The sequence below is a fragment of the Ovis canadensis genome, chromosome 3, assembly GCF_042477335.2.
Source record: "Ovis canadensis isolate MfBH-ARS-UI-01 breed Bighorn chromosome 3, ARS-UI_OviCan_v2, whole genome shotgun sequence".
In the NCBI taxonomy this organism is placed as follows: domain Eukaryota; kingdom Metazoa; phylum Chordata; class Mammalia; order Artiodactyla; family Bovidae; genus Ovis; species Ovis canadensis.
This window is the reverse complement of record NC_091247.1, coordinates 90,767,169-90,782,693: the sequence shown is the minus strand read 5'-3', so window position 1 is coordinate 90,782,693 and position 15,525 is coordinate 90,767,169. Positions and strand designations below refer to the sequence as shown.

The 15,525-nt window shown below is 41.0% G+C and overlaps 1 protein-coding gene across 28 annotated transcripts in view; it reads left to right on the top strand.

The window, feature by feature from the left end:
* The window catches only part of LTBP1 (latent transforming growth factor beta binding protein 1), a 458,228-nt gene that overhangs the window by 421,175 nt on the left and 21,528 nt on the right, over positions 1 to 15,525 (top strand). The window lies entirely within an intron of this gene.

Below are 15,525 nucleotides of genomic sequence, written 5' to 3'. Positions count from 1 at the left end.
TGATAAATGACCCAAAGAAATATAATGCATCTTAGCAGTTGGTGGCATAGGTCTTGAGAATTTATATTTCCTGATATTTCTTTTTTTCCTACAGTCCTTCTCACTTCTGATAGTTTCTGCTTAGAGCAAAAAGTGTCAGGGCCTAGACACTCTCCATAAGTCAAAGCTCAAGTTTTTGTGTCAACCTCTTTGTGGGAGAGAAGGGTTCCCCCTCTCCACAGAAGGGTTAGAACCATGAAGGAAAACAGTATAAAGTAAGTGAAATGTATTTGAACAAATGTTCCTGACTTTCAAGTTGTAGTATGTGCATGCCAAGTCACTCCAGTTTTGTCTGACTCTTTGCAACTATGGACTGTAGCCCTCCAGGCTCCTCTGTCCATGGGATGCTCCAGGCAAGAATACTGGAGTGGGTTGCTATGCCCTCTTCCAGGGCATCTTCCAGCTCCAAGGGTCAAACCCATGTCTCCTGTAGCTCCTGCATTGCAGGCGCATTCTTTGCCGCTGAGCCACTGGCGAAGGCCTTCAAGTTTTCAACCTGGGGTCAAACGGCAAAAATGGGATCAGCGAAGCTCTCAGTTTCCTCCCTTCTCTTCATCCGGGAGGAGGGCTTGAAGGTACCAACTCAGGGCTCCAGGCTGGGCTGCTTGGTGACTGTTGGGGTCTGTGCTGATCACCTTTATCTCTTCTTACCACTACAGCTTCTTATTGCCTGTTCAAGGAAAGCACTTGAAAGTCTTTGGTATAGCATTTTTGTCTTTGACTATAGAATTGGTTGTTAAAGCCAGAAAAATACTGTGTGGGTATAAAGTGCAGGAGTTCATAATGAACAAATTATCAGAATGGCAAAGAGGGAAAGAATTGCTTGGAAAGAGAAAATGCTCTAATTTTTAGTTAGCATGTAATTTTCCAATCATTTAATAAATTAGCTTTTTAGCTTGGAAATAACTTAAAACCAAGGTAGCAGAAAAAGAAAGTAATTTGAAATGCCATAAAAGGAAAAGGAATAGCAAAGCGGGAAGAACAAACAAATAAAGATATAGATGGTAAGGCTAGTAGCCCAGAAACGGAAAGAGGGTGGGTTCTGGGGCCAGAAAACCTGGGTCTGGAATTCAGAGCTGCCCACGGCAGCGGCGTAAACTGGGGAAAAAGAACCTCACCCAGTGCAGCTCATTTATAAAGTGAAGGCATGACTCTTGTGTTGTTGTGAGAACTAGGAGGATTTAGGTGGGGCAGAGTAACCCGGAGTGTGGCACATTATTAGCATCACTGTTGCCTCTGTTCCTGGCAGATGCCACAAGGAGAGGAAGATGAAATCAGAGGAGGTGAATATAATATACATGACTTGAGTCATCTTCTCATGATGCTTGGATCAGCTCTTTCTACTTAGGCAGTGTTGTTATTGTTTACTTTAAAATATATATATATATATATATATATATATGTATACATATACTTCGAAAAAATTAAGAGGCTATGTCCCCTTCTACCTACCCCATCACAACTGACTCCTCCTTGAAAATGTTCACTTTTTTAAAAATTGAAGTATAGTGTTGATGTAGCATAGAAGTTACAGATGTACAATATAATGATGCGCAATTTTTAAAAGTTATACTCCGTTTATAGTTATTGTGAAAAATTGGCAATATTCCCCATGTGTACAGTATATGCTTATCATTTATTTTATACCTAATAGCTTGTACCTCTGAAGGTGTTCACTCTTAACAGTTGGTGTTTTCATCATCCAAGTCTTTAATTCTATGTATCAATTATTTCTTAAGTTTTATATTAGTTATTATACATTTATATTTAAGAGAATATTTAAAACTGAAATCTGTGTCATTGATTGTAGGCCCATGTTGTTTTTTGGTTTACTCTTCAGCATCCCTGAAATTGGGGGTATTGTATAACTGGCATCTATTAATGGCTACAAGATATTTTTTCACATCTTAATGTCTATTATATCAGGATGTATTTTACAGTCTAGGGTGTCATAGAACTGGTGAAAGATGGTAACTTTTAAATGGATATGCAGGCTTTGTTTTATGTATGTACAGGCATCTGTTCAGTCGCTCAGTCATGTCCGACTCTGTGACCCCACAGACTGCAACATGCCAGGCTTCCCTGTCCATCACCAACTCCCAGAGCTTGCTCAAACGCATATCCATCAAGTTGGTGATGCCATCCAACCATCTCATCCTCTGTTGTCCCCTTCTCATTCTGCCTTCAATCTTTTCCAGCACCAGGGTCTTTCCCAATGAGTCAATTCTTTGCATCAGGTGGCCAAAGTATTGGAATTCCAGCTTCAGCATCAGTCCTTCCAATGAATAGTCAGGACTGATTTCCTTTAGGATTGACTGGTTGGATCTCCTTGCAGTCCAAGGGACTCTCAAGAGTCTTCTCCAGCACCACAGTTCAAAAGCATCAATTCCTTGGTGGTCAGCTTTCCTTATAGTCCAACTCTCACATCTACACATGACTACTGGAAAAACCATAGTTTTGACTAGATGGGCCTTTGTTGGCAAAGTAATGTCTCTGCTTTTTAATACACTGTTTAGGTTGGTCATAGCTTTTCTTGCAAGGAGCAAGCGTCTTTTATTTCATGGCTGCAGTCACCATGTGCATTGATTTTGGAGCCTAGGAAAATAAAGTCTGTCACTGTTCCCACTGTTTTCCCAGCTATTTGCCATGAAGTGATGGGACCGGATGCCATGATCTTAGTTTTTTGAATGTTAAGTTTTAAGCCAACTTTTTTTCACTCTTATCTTTCAGTTTCATCAAGAGGCTCTTCGGTTCCTCTTCACTTTCTGCCATAAGGGTGGTGTCATCTGTGTATCTGAGGTTATTGATACTTCTCCCGGCAATCTTGATTCCAGCTTGTGCTTCATTCAGCCTAGCGTTTCTTATGATGTTCTCTGCATATAAGTTAAATAAGCAGGGTGACAAATGAGCAAGGTGACAGCCTTGACATACTCCTTTCCCAGTTTGGAACCAGTCTGTTGTTCCATGTCCAGTTCTAACTGTTGATACTTGACCTGCATACAGATTTCTCAGGAGGCAGGTCAGGTGGTCTAGTATTCCTGTCTCTTGAAGAATTTTCCACAGTTTGTTGTGATCTACACAGTCAAAGGCTTTGGTGTTGTCAATAAATCAGAAGTAGATGTTTTTCTAGATTTCTCTTGCTTTTTCTATGATCTAGTAGATGTTGGCAATCTGTACAGGCATATCTTGGAGATATTATGGATTCAGTTCCAGACCACCACAATAAAGCGAACATTGCAATAAGCAAGTCACCTGAACTTTCTGGTTTCCCAGAGCACATAAAACTTAAATTTACATTGTAAAGTATTTATGTCTATTAAGTGTACTTTTAAAAAAAGTGCATGCCTTAATTAAGAACACTGTATTGCTAGAACATGTTAACCATCATCTAAGCCTTCAGCAAGTTATCTTTTTGCTGGTTGAGGGTCTTGCCTTGATATTGATGATCACTGACTGATGAGGGGATGGTTGCTGGAGACGGGGGTGACTGTGGCAATTTCTTAAAAAAATACAACAGTGAAGTTTCCCATCTCAACTGATTCTCTCTTTACAAATGATTTCTTTGAGTATGCAATGCTGTTTAATGGCATTTTACCTAATGTTGAAATTACTTCAAAATTGAAGTCAATCCTGTCAAGCCCCCTGCTGTTTTCTCAACTAGTTTTATGTGATATTCCAAGTCCTTTGTCTGAACATTCAGTTAAGTTTGCTGTCTCAGATGGGTGGGGTTTGTGGCAGCCTACAGCAATTACAACGGTAACACTGAAGATCACCCTAATAAATATAGTAAATAATAATGTTCTTATAAAGTACACAACTACCTAATAGCATCTGGACATGAATTAAGGATAGACAAATGCAGAAATAATATCCTCATATAAAACTTTCTCTTCTAGACCACTGCTTCATCCACATTAATAGGCATGCCAACTACATGACAGTCTTATTTTTAAAAAAGACAGATTCTAGTTTCTAGGTGGAGGGGAGGTGGCCAGGATTCTACATTCTTAAGTCCCAAGGCAATGCAGCTGCTACTGGTCCTTGGACCACACTAGCAAGGTTCTTGAGACACCTGTAGCATTCAACCTGATTTTGTTAAAACTGCCTTTAATGCTGTTATTAATTTTTCAGAGAGGAAGCAGAGAGTGTGTGAATTTTAAAACTGATTTGCTTGTTCTGCTACTGAACCTTTTAAATGATGCTGTTGAGGGATATATGATAGCTGAGAAAGGACCACGTTGTCTATCCATTAATAAAAGCCCTGGGTGAATCCCAGCCTGTCACTGAGCCTTCCAGTTTCCCAAGGAGTGCAGCACTGCTTTGGGGAACAATTAGTTACTGATGGAAACACTGCTGGAGGAATTCAAGGAATAAATCGCAGTGCTTGTCATCAGCTTTGAGCATTAAAGTGCAGTGCAAAGTAAAGCCTTGGCTCCAGAACAGGCTTTCACACTTCTGGTCCAATAGGTCATGGGCACTAATTCTTGCTAAGGCAGCAACTGCATCTGAGGATTCTGGTAGTTAGGGGAGATGGGAGTGGCTCCCTAAATAGTGTTCTCTGAAGTTCGATGGCAACGTGTGGATTGGTACCATATGCAGACTGGTACCACCTGCAGAGGGAGTGGAGGTTGATGGGTTGTGTCAGGGTACCTTTACATGAGATTTGCCTTGTTGTACCATTCAGTGCATTTCTGGGGCTGCTTGGGGTCCCCTTTTACGTCTCAGCTCCAGTCTGGGAGGCCAAACACCAGGCCTGAGGAAAAGGTTTCCGAGGGCTGAGAGCGGCACTGCGGTGAGTTTGCTGAAGTGGTTGTGTACGGACAGCCTCCCCTTCCTCAGTTCTGGAATTTCTCTTATTCTTGCCCCGGGGTCCTCTTCGTCTCCTTCCCCTCTCAGTAACCTCTAATCCTGACTGTTCTTAAAATGTTTTTTTTTTTTTGTCTTGACTGGGGAGGGAAGTGTGCTGAACTGCTTTGGGAGGACCATCACATCTGGACTCCTTATCATGCTATCACAGCCAGCCTCCAAGAGAAAGAGCTATTTGGAAAACCGAGTCAGGAAAGACCAAACGTTGTATCCATGTTATGAACAACAGAGGGTGCCCATTGTTCGATCTTTCGGTAAACTTTCAGTGTCATGCTAGAAGGAAGTCATGAACTCCGACATCTGGAGTTTATTGGCATATGAGTTTTATATAGCTTGGTTTTTCTGGGTCTCCATCCGAATAAAAAACGATGGTAGCTTACTATTGCTCAATGCCAGGCACGTTCAGGATGCTTATCATCAATTAAGATACTTAATTATCCCAGCCATCCTGTGAGATAGGTATATAATTACTTCCTTTTGAGGAGAGGGGAACTGAGGCACAGATTGTATTAACTGCCATGGCCAGGAAACGGCAGATTCAAATCCAGGCACTGGCATCCGTGCTTTCAACCACAATCTGCGCTCCTAGTGTTACTCCAGTTTCTGCTGCCCCAAGGTCTCACAGCTCATCACAGATAAACCGTTATCACTTAGAATATAAAAGTGATAATGAAAAATAAAAAGCTGGGATTTTTTTCCATCTCCTCACCCTGCTGTGTGCTAAGAGAGAAAATCTATGAGCTTTAGAGCCAGACAGTGAGCTTAGCCAAGTTAGACTCTGTATCAGAGTTAAGCACATAGATATGATGAATTAATGGATTAAAACGAGTCAGTAATTCTCAGTGAATTAAACTGTTGATGCCTAGCACTTATCTAAATAAAACTTTAATGTTTTTATTTACTGCTACTCTTAAAAATATAAACTGAAATTTTCTGAGAAAATGTGCATTATATATAGGTTGCTGTTATCCTATGGAAATAAAAACCAATTGACCTGCAAATGAAAGAAAATGAGACACACATTGGAACACTGGAATCTCAAGTGGTCAGAGATCCCAGTGCTTGTGGTTATCTTGTTAAAATAATTAGACTTCTGTTAAGGAAATTGTTAAAATAATTAGACTTACTGTGAGAAAACTGAACATAAAGAGTTGATAAAAGTCTTGATATAAGTCCAGTCTACAATTTAGAAGTTAAGAAATTTTGAGGGGAGACTTAGTGTGTTGAGAGATCGCCACCTATTGGTTGATACAGTGTACTGCGCCACCAGTGTTTCAACCTCTGTTTACTCAGTCATTTTGGACTCTGCGACCTCATGGACTGCAGCACTCCAGGCTTCCCTGTCCTTTACCATCTCCCAGAGTTTGCGCAAACTCATGTCAATTGAGTACGTGATGCCATCCAACCATCTCATCCTCTGTTGTCCCCTTCTCCTCCCACCTTCAATCTTTCCCAGCATCAGACTCTTTTCCAATGAGTCAGTTCTTCGCATCAGGTGTGGAGCTTCAGCTTCAGTCCTTCCAGTGAATATTCAGGACTGATTTCCTTTAGGATTGACTGGTTTGATCTCCTTGCTGTCCAAGGGACACTCAAGAATCTTCTCCAGCACCACAGTTTAAAGGCATCAATTCTTTAGTGCTCAGCCTTCTTTATTGTCCAGCTCTTACTTCCTTACATGACTACTGGAAAAACCATAGCTTTGACTATACGGATCTTTGTAGGCAAAATAATGTCTCTGCTTTTTAATACACTGTCTAGGTTTGTCATTGCTTTTCTTCCAAGGAGCAAGCATCTTTTAATTTCATATCTGCAGTCACTGTCCACAATGATTTGGGAACCCAAGCCAAGCCCTCTTTCACCTTCATCAAGAGGCTCTTTAATTCCTCCTCATTTTCTGCTATAAGGACGGTGTCATCTCTGAAGTAATAACTTAATGCACGTCAGGCATAGAAAGGTGACAGTGGGGTTTAAAAAAAACCTCCAAGGAAACTGAAGTACCACAAAAGAAATTGACAAAGGCTTTGAAAAATAACTGCTATTACTAGAAATGCAGAGGCATGGATCCTCTGTTTTGCTTGGAGAGCTGTTTAAAGATACAGATATATAGGTTAGATTTGATTTGAAAATTCTCGTTGCAGGAATACAGATTATTACACTGCCCACCATGGTCAGCTACCTGGGAGTGGTGGAGCCACATCCAGGCCTCAGCCTCCATGCTCTCAACCACTTCAGGGCCAGGAAGAAAAATATAATCATTACCGCATAAGAAAGATTTTAAATCAGTTCTGTCAGTAGAGAATTCTGTAGATTTTAATATGGATTTGTGTCTAATTCTTTCTTTTTATTTTTTTTTTTAGTTTTTTATTTTTTAAAATCTTTAATTCTTACATGCGTTCCCAAACATGAACCCCCCCTCCCACCTCCCTCCCCATAACATCTCTATGGGTCATCCCCATGCACCAGCCCCAAGCATGCTGCATCCTGCGTCAGACATAGACTGGCGATTCAATTCTTACATGATAGTATACATGTTAGAATGTCATTCTCCCAAATCATCCCACCCTCTCCCTCTCCCTCTGAGTCCAAAAGTCCGTTATACACATCTGTGTCTCTTTCCCTGTCTTGCAACTCAACAACATGTTTAGGGAACTATTATATGCAGAGTGCAGTTACTAAGAACCATGTCTGAAATGCAATCTAAATTATTTATAGTTATCTGTTTTCAGCTTCAGTTATTTACATATTCCTTCATTTCATTATTTGCTTGAACACCCTACTATGTTTCATCTAGGCCATAAATTTTAGAACAGATATACAGTTTGTATTTACAGGAAGTGTAAAATTCTGTAGAACTGACAAAGTTATGTTGTATTGCTAAATTAGAAGTTCATTCCTTAGTATTGCTCATTTAAATGCACAGGTGACATCCTTTTTTAATAAATCCATCATTTCCTAGGCCACACTATTTTTCATACTTCCTTATTATAACTTCTCTACCCCCAATTTTTTTTATATGGTTTTGCAGGAGTGAAGTTAGCTGGAATCTCTCTTTGAACAATCGAGCTAGTGATTTCTTCCATATCCGTGCCTGGCTCTTACATGTTCCCAAAGATCTTAGTGTAACAAGTTTCATAATACCCTTGGAGGTGTGAAGGAAGACAAGGATTTGACTCACGGACTAAACTTGAAAAAATATTGTAATTGGGCAGTGGTTGCAAAAGGCCTTTCAGCAGTCACGGTTTAAAGGCTTTTCCAAGAACTATGTTTCCAAAGAATGTTAATAATAACTTTGGAACATCCTACAAGTGAGGCACAGTGCGTAGTCACCGCCTTTGGTTTGGGCAGTCCAGGGATCTCGTTCTGCTCTTGGCACTGCTTCTGTCGATTACACTGGACGAGTTACTTCAGTTTCCTTTATCCCAAGTTGAGAACTCTTTTGAGGTTACAGTAATTAATACTCTGTAAGTATGAGAGCATTTATCATTGTGATCATAGATCCTGCTTATGATGATTAAAGAAAGTTTAGCTGTTAATAAACTATAGTGGAGAATTTAAATCAAACTGGAAAGAGACAAAAGATCTCCTCAATCGAGTGGCTGCCATATATATGCACTCTATGTGTATAGAGTATACATACTCTCAACGGTAAGTGGTCCACTTTTTTTGAGACAAAATTCTTGGTATCTATGGAACTAGATTAAATTGAATACGGTATGAAATGGCAAATAAGCAATTTATATTGCTTCTTCTTGAAGATGCTTTACATTTATTTAGAAGGCTTTTCCTTACTTTCCTGAAAAGAGCGAAAATACTTTTACTAGAAAGGCTTAAGTAGTGAATTATGCACATAGAACCTTGGTGTTTAATGTGATCGTTACATTAGTTTCCTCGTTTTTGTAAAATAGCTGACCAACATCTGCCTCAGGATTGAATGAGGGATAAAAATGTGATCATGCATTGTGAGATGTTTGACATGGAAGAAATACTTCGCAGGTGTTAGCAATGATTATAAATCAAATCTTGTTCCAGGAAGTAAGTTGAGCTAAAGATTATTCCCCATTGTCACCTTGCTATACAGTGCTAGAAATCTCTTTGAAAGTAGGCAAGAGTCAAAGACGATGCGGGGGCAGGAGTGCGTTTGGGGACTGACACAGAGCCAGACACCTCAGCAGCCTCCGAAAGAAGCTGCTGCTTCTATGTCCCTTGAGGCTCCCGAGCTGCCAGTGTGGTTAGGATGTCTGAGAGAGGCCTGGAAAAGACTGGTCAAGGTTGAGGTTTTTGTTGGGCCTCATCTTTTAGTTGTGGCACGTGGGATCTTTTTTTTTTTTTTTTAACTTGGCGACATGTGCGCCCTTCAGTTGCAGCATTGGAACTCTTGGTTGCAGCATGCAAGATCTAGTTCCCTGAGCAGGGATCAAACCCCACACCCCCCTCCCCCACCCCTACCCCCCACCCCGGCCGTGGGAACACAGAGTCCTAGCCACTGGGCCACCAGGGAAGTCTGCAAAGTGGAATTCAGTATATTCAATTGATCAGCGTTAAAATCTAGACTTACCTAAGACTTTAAGTTCGACTTAAATATTTTGTCCTTCTGTTTATAAATCTAATATTTTTATATAAAGTAAGATCCATTTTCATTTTATCATGTTTATATATCTCAAGGAACAGATTAAACTTTCCTTGAGAGTTATTTCTATATCAAAATTCTTGTTAATTAAATCTCTTAACACTTTGGCCTCTGATGTATAAACTTTATGTATTTGATTTTCTCTCAAGCACTTTATAGAGCTGAAAGGGCAGCCTATAATCCTAACAAGCATTTTCTTCTTAAGTATTTAAGTAGCTCTTATAAAGCTAATAAACTAAACTTAAAATGCAACAAATTGAATTCCCTAATGAATTTAGATAGTATTTACTGACCTAATAGAGTTCTGTTAATTCTCAAGCAACAAAAAAATCCTACATATTTCAAAATTGAGGTCATAGGCCTGTCAGATTATCTAGTATATGGTTTTCTTAAACATTCTAGACATATTAAATAGCAACACCAACAAAAAAACCCTTACTCTCAAACCTTAACGGTAAAGTATTAATATTCTAAACTTAATGTATGTCATTATCTTCGTGGCAGCATTACCATCTTAGGGCAACTGAGGACCCTGGGAAGGAAAATTCATGACAGTGATTGTCAGTTATTAGAGAATTAAGACCAGGACATGAGATGTGTGTATTCACAGTTTGAGTCTAAGTAGCCGTGTACGTGATACACAAGGCACGTTCTGGGTTTCCAGGTTAACAGGGGATCCCGAGTATTCCTAATGTGCATTGTTTTTATAAGCAATATCTTCCACTGCAGTGACTTTCGAGGGAATAATAGAGAAGATAGCATTAATAAAAGCTTTTCTATACCTACACGTGGAAGTGAAAGTTGTTCAGTCGTGTCTGACTATTTGCGACCCCATGGACTGTAGTATATGGAATTCTCCAGGCCAGAATACTGGAGTGAGTAGCCTTTCCCTTCTCCAAGGGATCTTTCCAACCCAGGGATCAAAACTCCTGTTAAGAATTAGGTACCTTCTGCTGAAGGTATGTGCTCACCTTATTGAGATTGCCTACTGCAACGATGACAAACTTCCCATGTCCCAATAAGGACAGCTTGGTGGTGTAGTCTGGGTTCTCCAGAAAAGCAGAACCAATGGGAGAGAGTGAGATTGAGCTTGACTGACTGACTGCTAAATTCATTCATTTTAAGGAATTGGCTCACATGATTGTCAGTCAATTCAGTCACTCAGTCGTGTCTGACTCTTTGCAACCCCACGAACTGCAGCATGCCAGACTTCCCTCACCAACTCCTGGGGCTTGATCAAACTCATGTCCTTTGAGTCAGTGATGCCATCCAACCGTCTCAACCTCTGTTGTCCCTTTCTCTTCCTGCCCTCAATCTTTCCCAGCATCAGGGTCTTTTCCAATGAGTCAGTTCTTCACATCAGGTGGCCAAACTATTGGAGCTCCAGCATCAGTCCTTCCAATGAATATTCAGGACTGGTTTCCTTTAAGACTGACTGATTTGATCTCCTTGCAGACCAAGGGACTCTCAAGAGTCTTCTCCAACACCACAGTTCAAAAGCATCAATTATTCAGTGCTCAGCTTTCTTTATGGTCCAACTCTCACATCCATACATGACTACTGGAAAAACTATAGCTTTGACTCTGTGGACCTTTGTCTGCAAAGTAATGTCTCTACTTTTTAATACGCTGTTTAGGTTGGTCATAGCTTTTCTTCCAAGGAGCAAGCGTCTTTTAATTTCACGGCTGCAGTCACCATCAGCCACTGATGTCATTGTTTCTGTTGTTTCCCCATCTGTTTACCATGAAGTGATGGGACCAGATGTCATGATCTTAGTTTTCTGAATGTTGAGCTTTAAGCCAACTTTTTCACTCTCCTCTTTCACTTTCATCAAAAGGCTCTTTAGTTCTTCACTCTCTGCCATAAGGGTGGTGTCATCTGCATATCTGAGGTTATTGATATTTCTCCTGGCAATCTTGATTACTGCTTGTGCTTCATCCTGCCCAGCATTTTGCATGATATACTCTTTATATAAGTTAAATAAGCAGGGTGACTATATGTATCCTTGATGTACTCCTTTCCCAATTTGGAACCAGTCCATTGTTCTATGTCTGGTTCCAACTGTTGCTTCTTGACCTGCATACAGATTTCTCAGGAGGCAGGTCAGGTGGTCTGGTATTCCCATCTCTTTCAGAATTTCCCACAGTTTGTTGTGATCCACACAGTCAAAGACTTTAGCATAGTCAATGAAGCAGATGTTTTTCTGGAATTCTCTTGCTTTTTCTATGATGCAGCAGATGTTGCCAATTTGATCTCTGGTTCCTCTACCTTTTCTAAATCCAGCTTCAACATCTGGAAGTTCATGGTTCACGTATTGCTGAAGCCTAGCTTAGAGAATTTTGAGCATTACTTTGCTAGCATGTGAGATGAACATTCTTTGGCGTGATTATAGAAGCTGGTAAATCCAAAATCTATAGAGTGGCCTGATGCTGTGGAGGCCCAAGGGGAGCTGAAGTTCCAGGTCAGAAGCCATCAGGAAGAGCTGGTTTTGTAGAAGGAGCCCAAAGTGCAGAGGTGGTTGGGCAGTGGAATTCTTCTCAGAGGAGGGCCAGTCTTTCTGTTTTAATAAAGCCATCAACTCATTGAAAGAGGCCTACCCACTTTATGGAGGGTAATTTGCTTTACTCAGACACACCAATGTCAGTGTTGATCCCATTCCAGAAACACCCAAAAACATGATTTTTAAAAAATATTTATTTTTATCTTATTGCTGCATGGCCTTTTCTCTAGTTGTGGCACGTGGGGGTTACTCTCTAGCTGGGCTGTGCGGGCTTCTCATTGTGGTGGCTCCTCTTGTTGTGGAGCATGGGCTTAGCTGCCCCACAGCATGTGGCATCTTCCCCGACCAGGGACTGAACCTGCATCCTCCTGCATTAGCAGGTGGGTTCCTTACGACTGAGCCACCAGGGACCCCTCAAAATAATGTTTGAACAGTGACATCCAGGCACTCCATGGCCTGGCTGATTTAACACATAATATTAGCCTCAGACAGTAAAAGCGTCTGCCTACAATGTGGGAGACCCGGCTTCGATCCCTGGGTCGGCAAGATCCCCTGGAGAAGGAAATGGCAACCCACTCCAGGACTCTTGCCTGGAAAATCCCATGGACGGAGGAGCCTGGCAGGCTGCAGTCCATGGGTTTGCAAAGAGTCGGACACGACTGAGCAACTTCACTTTCTTTCTTTCATCAGCCATCACAACTGGGATTGAAGAAATGATTGAGAACCAGCTAAAGAAAATATCTGCCTTTTGTAGACCTCCTGCAGTTCCCGTTACCATCCTGTACAAACACATCCTTAAGCAAGGGCCTTTGTTTTCAGTTTGGAGCGAAGCGTGGTTCCTCCTTCTTCCCCAGATGTATGCTGGAGAAGCGCAGGGAGGAGGTGGGACAGTAAACACTCCACCAGGAAAGAGACACTGGACTTGTGAACGCGAGAGAATAAACAGGATGAATGACACAAAGGCCAGGCACAAAAATAGGGACTGTGCATGAGAAGAACACTAGAAATGAAGCCAAAATATGGGTTTTTTGAAACAACTTTGTCTTAGGCAGGTGCATTAGGGAACGCCATGAGCAAGTAAGTCACGTTCAGATTATGATCGCATCGCAGTCGTTGATACTAGCAAAGGAAACAGGGTTTGTCTCAGAGCAAGGAAAGTTAAAAGGCGGAGGTGGGGTGGACCCCTTATAAAAGGGGGAAAAATTACTCCATTTCCTGCTACACTGTTGGCGAATGAACTTGGGAGGAGTGTCCTGGAAGTGGACTGCAAACCCAGTTCCCTGGAGCGGGAGTGAGTCAGCAGGGGTTCCGGACGCCAGCTGAGGAGGACCAGCAGGCTGAAGCTGTTGTCTCAGTGGCCTCAACAATACAGGACAGTTAAATGCGGGGGGCATTTGATGGACAGATGGAAAGTTGATAATAAGAACACGTCTGAAATTTTAGTTTGTGTATGATTTGAACTTTGAAGTATCCATTTTATTCAAAGCTTATTTTCGTAAGAGCTATATACTACATTGTAGTGGTAAGAAGGTATTTGGCCATGCTTTGTTACTGAAAATATTCTGACTAGAGGATAGCTTGCATTATGAATATAATTGCACTGATCTATTAGGATCTTCATAATGTAGAGCTAAAGTAGAGAAAATAAGACATGCACATAAAAGGAACAGTGAAAGTGAAAGTCGCTCAGTTGTGTCTGACTCTTTGCAACCCCATGGACTGCAGCCTGCTAGGCTCCTCTGTCCATGGAATTCTCCAGGCCAGAATACTGGAGCGGGTAGCCATTCCGTTCTCCAGGGGATCTTCCTGACCCAGGGATCAAACCAAATCTGATTACAAAAAGCAACACTTTTATTTTTCATTAACACTTTTATTTTTCATTAACAAGCAATCTAACTGATCTCAAATCAAATTTTTAGCCAGTTAAAACTGAAATCAGAGACTATGAATAGGCATTCAATTTTCTAGAAATACCTTTTTGGTGTTACCCTGAATGAGTTGATTTGCTCTTTAGTGAAAGCTTTACTTTCATGCATTTTAAATAAACTTTGCAGAGAGCATTTCTCTCTCTTCACTAATAGTTGAAAGGTACTGTAAGAAAATGAACTGTGCTGAGTGAGACTATGAGAACAATCACTGTATGTAACTGCTTAAAGCCCGATTCTTTGTTTGAGGTTTTGAAGTCAAATAATGGTGTGTTTACTTTGACCCTTTCCTAATTGACCTTGTAAGACAACTATGGCTAGAATAAAGCCACTGGCTGCCCATGCCTTTTATGTGCTCAGCTCATGACCAGAGCAGGCATGCCTGGCAGAAGAAGGATGAGGGAAAGTCTGTCTCCTCCCCCTTCACGCAGACAGACTGTACCCCTTACGGACTGGGAGGAAAGCATCAGGAAGTGCTTAGGAAGTGAGTTGGCATAAATCTGCAAGGAGCAGAAACTAGGATGATCATAGTTTTGCTCAGCATCAGTAACCCAGGGTCTTAAGCAAGAAATTTCAAAAGATGAGCTCATGGGGAGGCTTGAGGGCACAAGAAGGCTTTCCTTTATGCTTCTATCTGAGCTTTGGGTCTCAGTGGCTGTTGTGGACAGTTATGCTGGTTGTACACTGTTCAACCCTAGAAGTTACTATTCACAACATAATTACAGTGCCCACCATAGTAGCCAAATAAGTCACTGACAGAAGAAGAGCTACTAGGACTGTATCTGGTTCTGAATCAGAGGGGTAGGTAAGAAGAGTCACTTCAGATGAAGATAAATGCAATATAAGAGCAAGTTATAAACCAAGAGTTACAGCGCTTAAAATAGTTCAGTTTTGATTTGCAGGTTTATTGCGTTTCCTGCAAGTAAGTGAAATACATATCTATTCCACTTACTATGTTTGTGTGTGTGCTCAGTGTCCGATTCTTCTCAACCCAGTGGAGTGTAACCCGCCAGGCTCCTCTAGTGGTACTTTCCCATTACATTAGTTACCTAGACAGTGTTCTTCAGATGATGATTCAGCAGTATATATATATTTCATAACCTTGATCTATACTTCAGGATATTAATCAAGAGACTTTTGAACAGTTCCAAAACGTAAAGCTCAATTATTTTTACCCTTAGAATTTAATAATTTAGTGTTATTTTTAAAAAAGCTTAATATTTTGAAATTTTATCCTGATTTGACTTTTGGAATATTGTTACATTTCTCTGGACCTCAGTTTCTTCAGCAGGAAAATGAATGAGGTTAGACTGTCCATGTTTACCGACAGTGCAATCAATTTCATGATTGTCAGTCGTCATCTGGAAACACCCATGTGAGCACCACATGCAGGCAGCAGTGCCCTCTGGTGGTGGTTACCTCATATTACAGCCACAAGTTTCAAAGACAGATTTCAGCTCAGTTCAGTTGCTTGTGTCTGACTCTTTGCGACTCCATGGACTGCAGCACGCCAGGCTTCCCTGTCCATCACCAGCTCCCAGAGCTTGCTCAAACTCCTGTCCATTGAG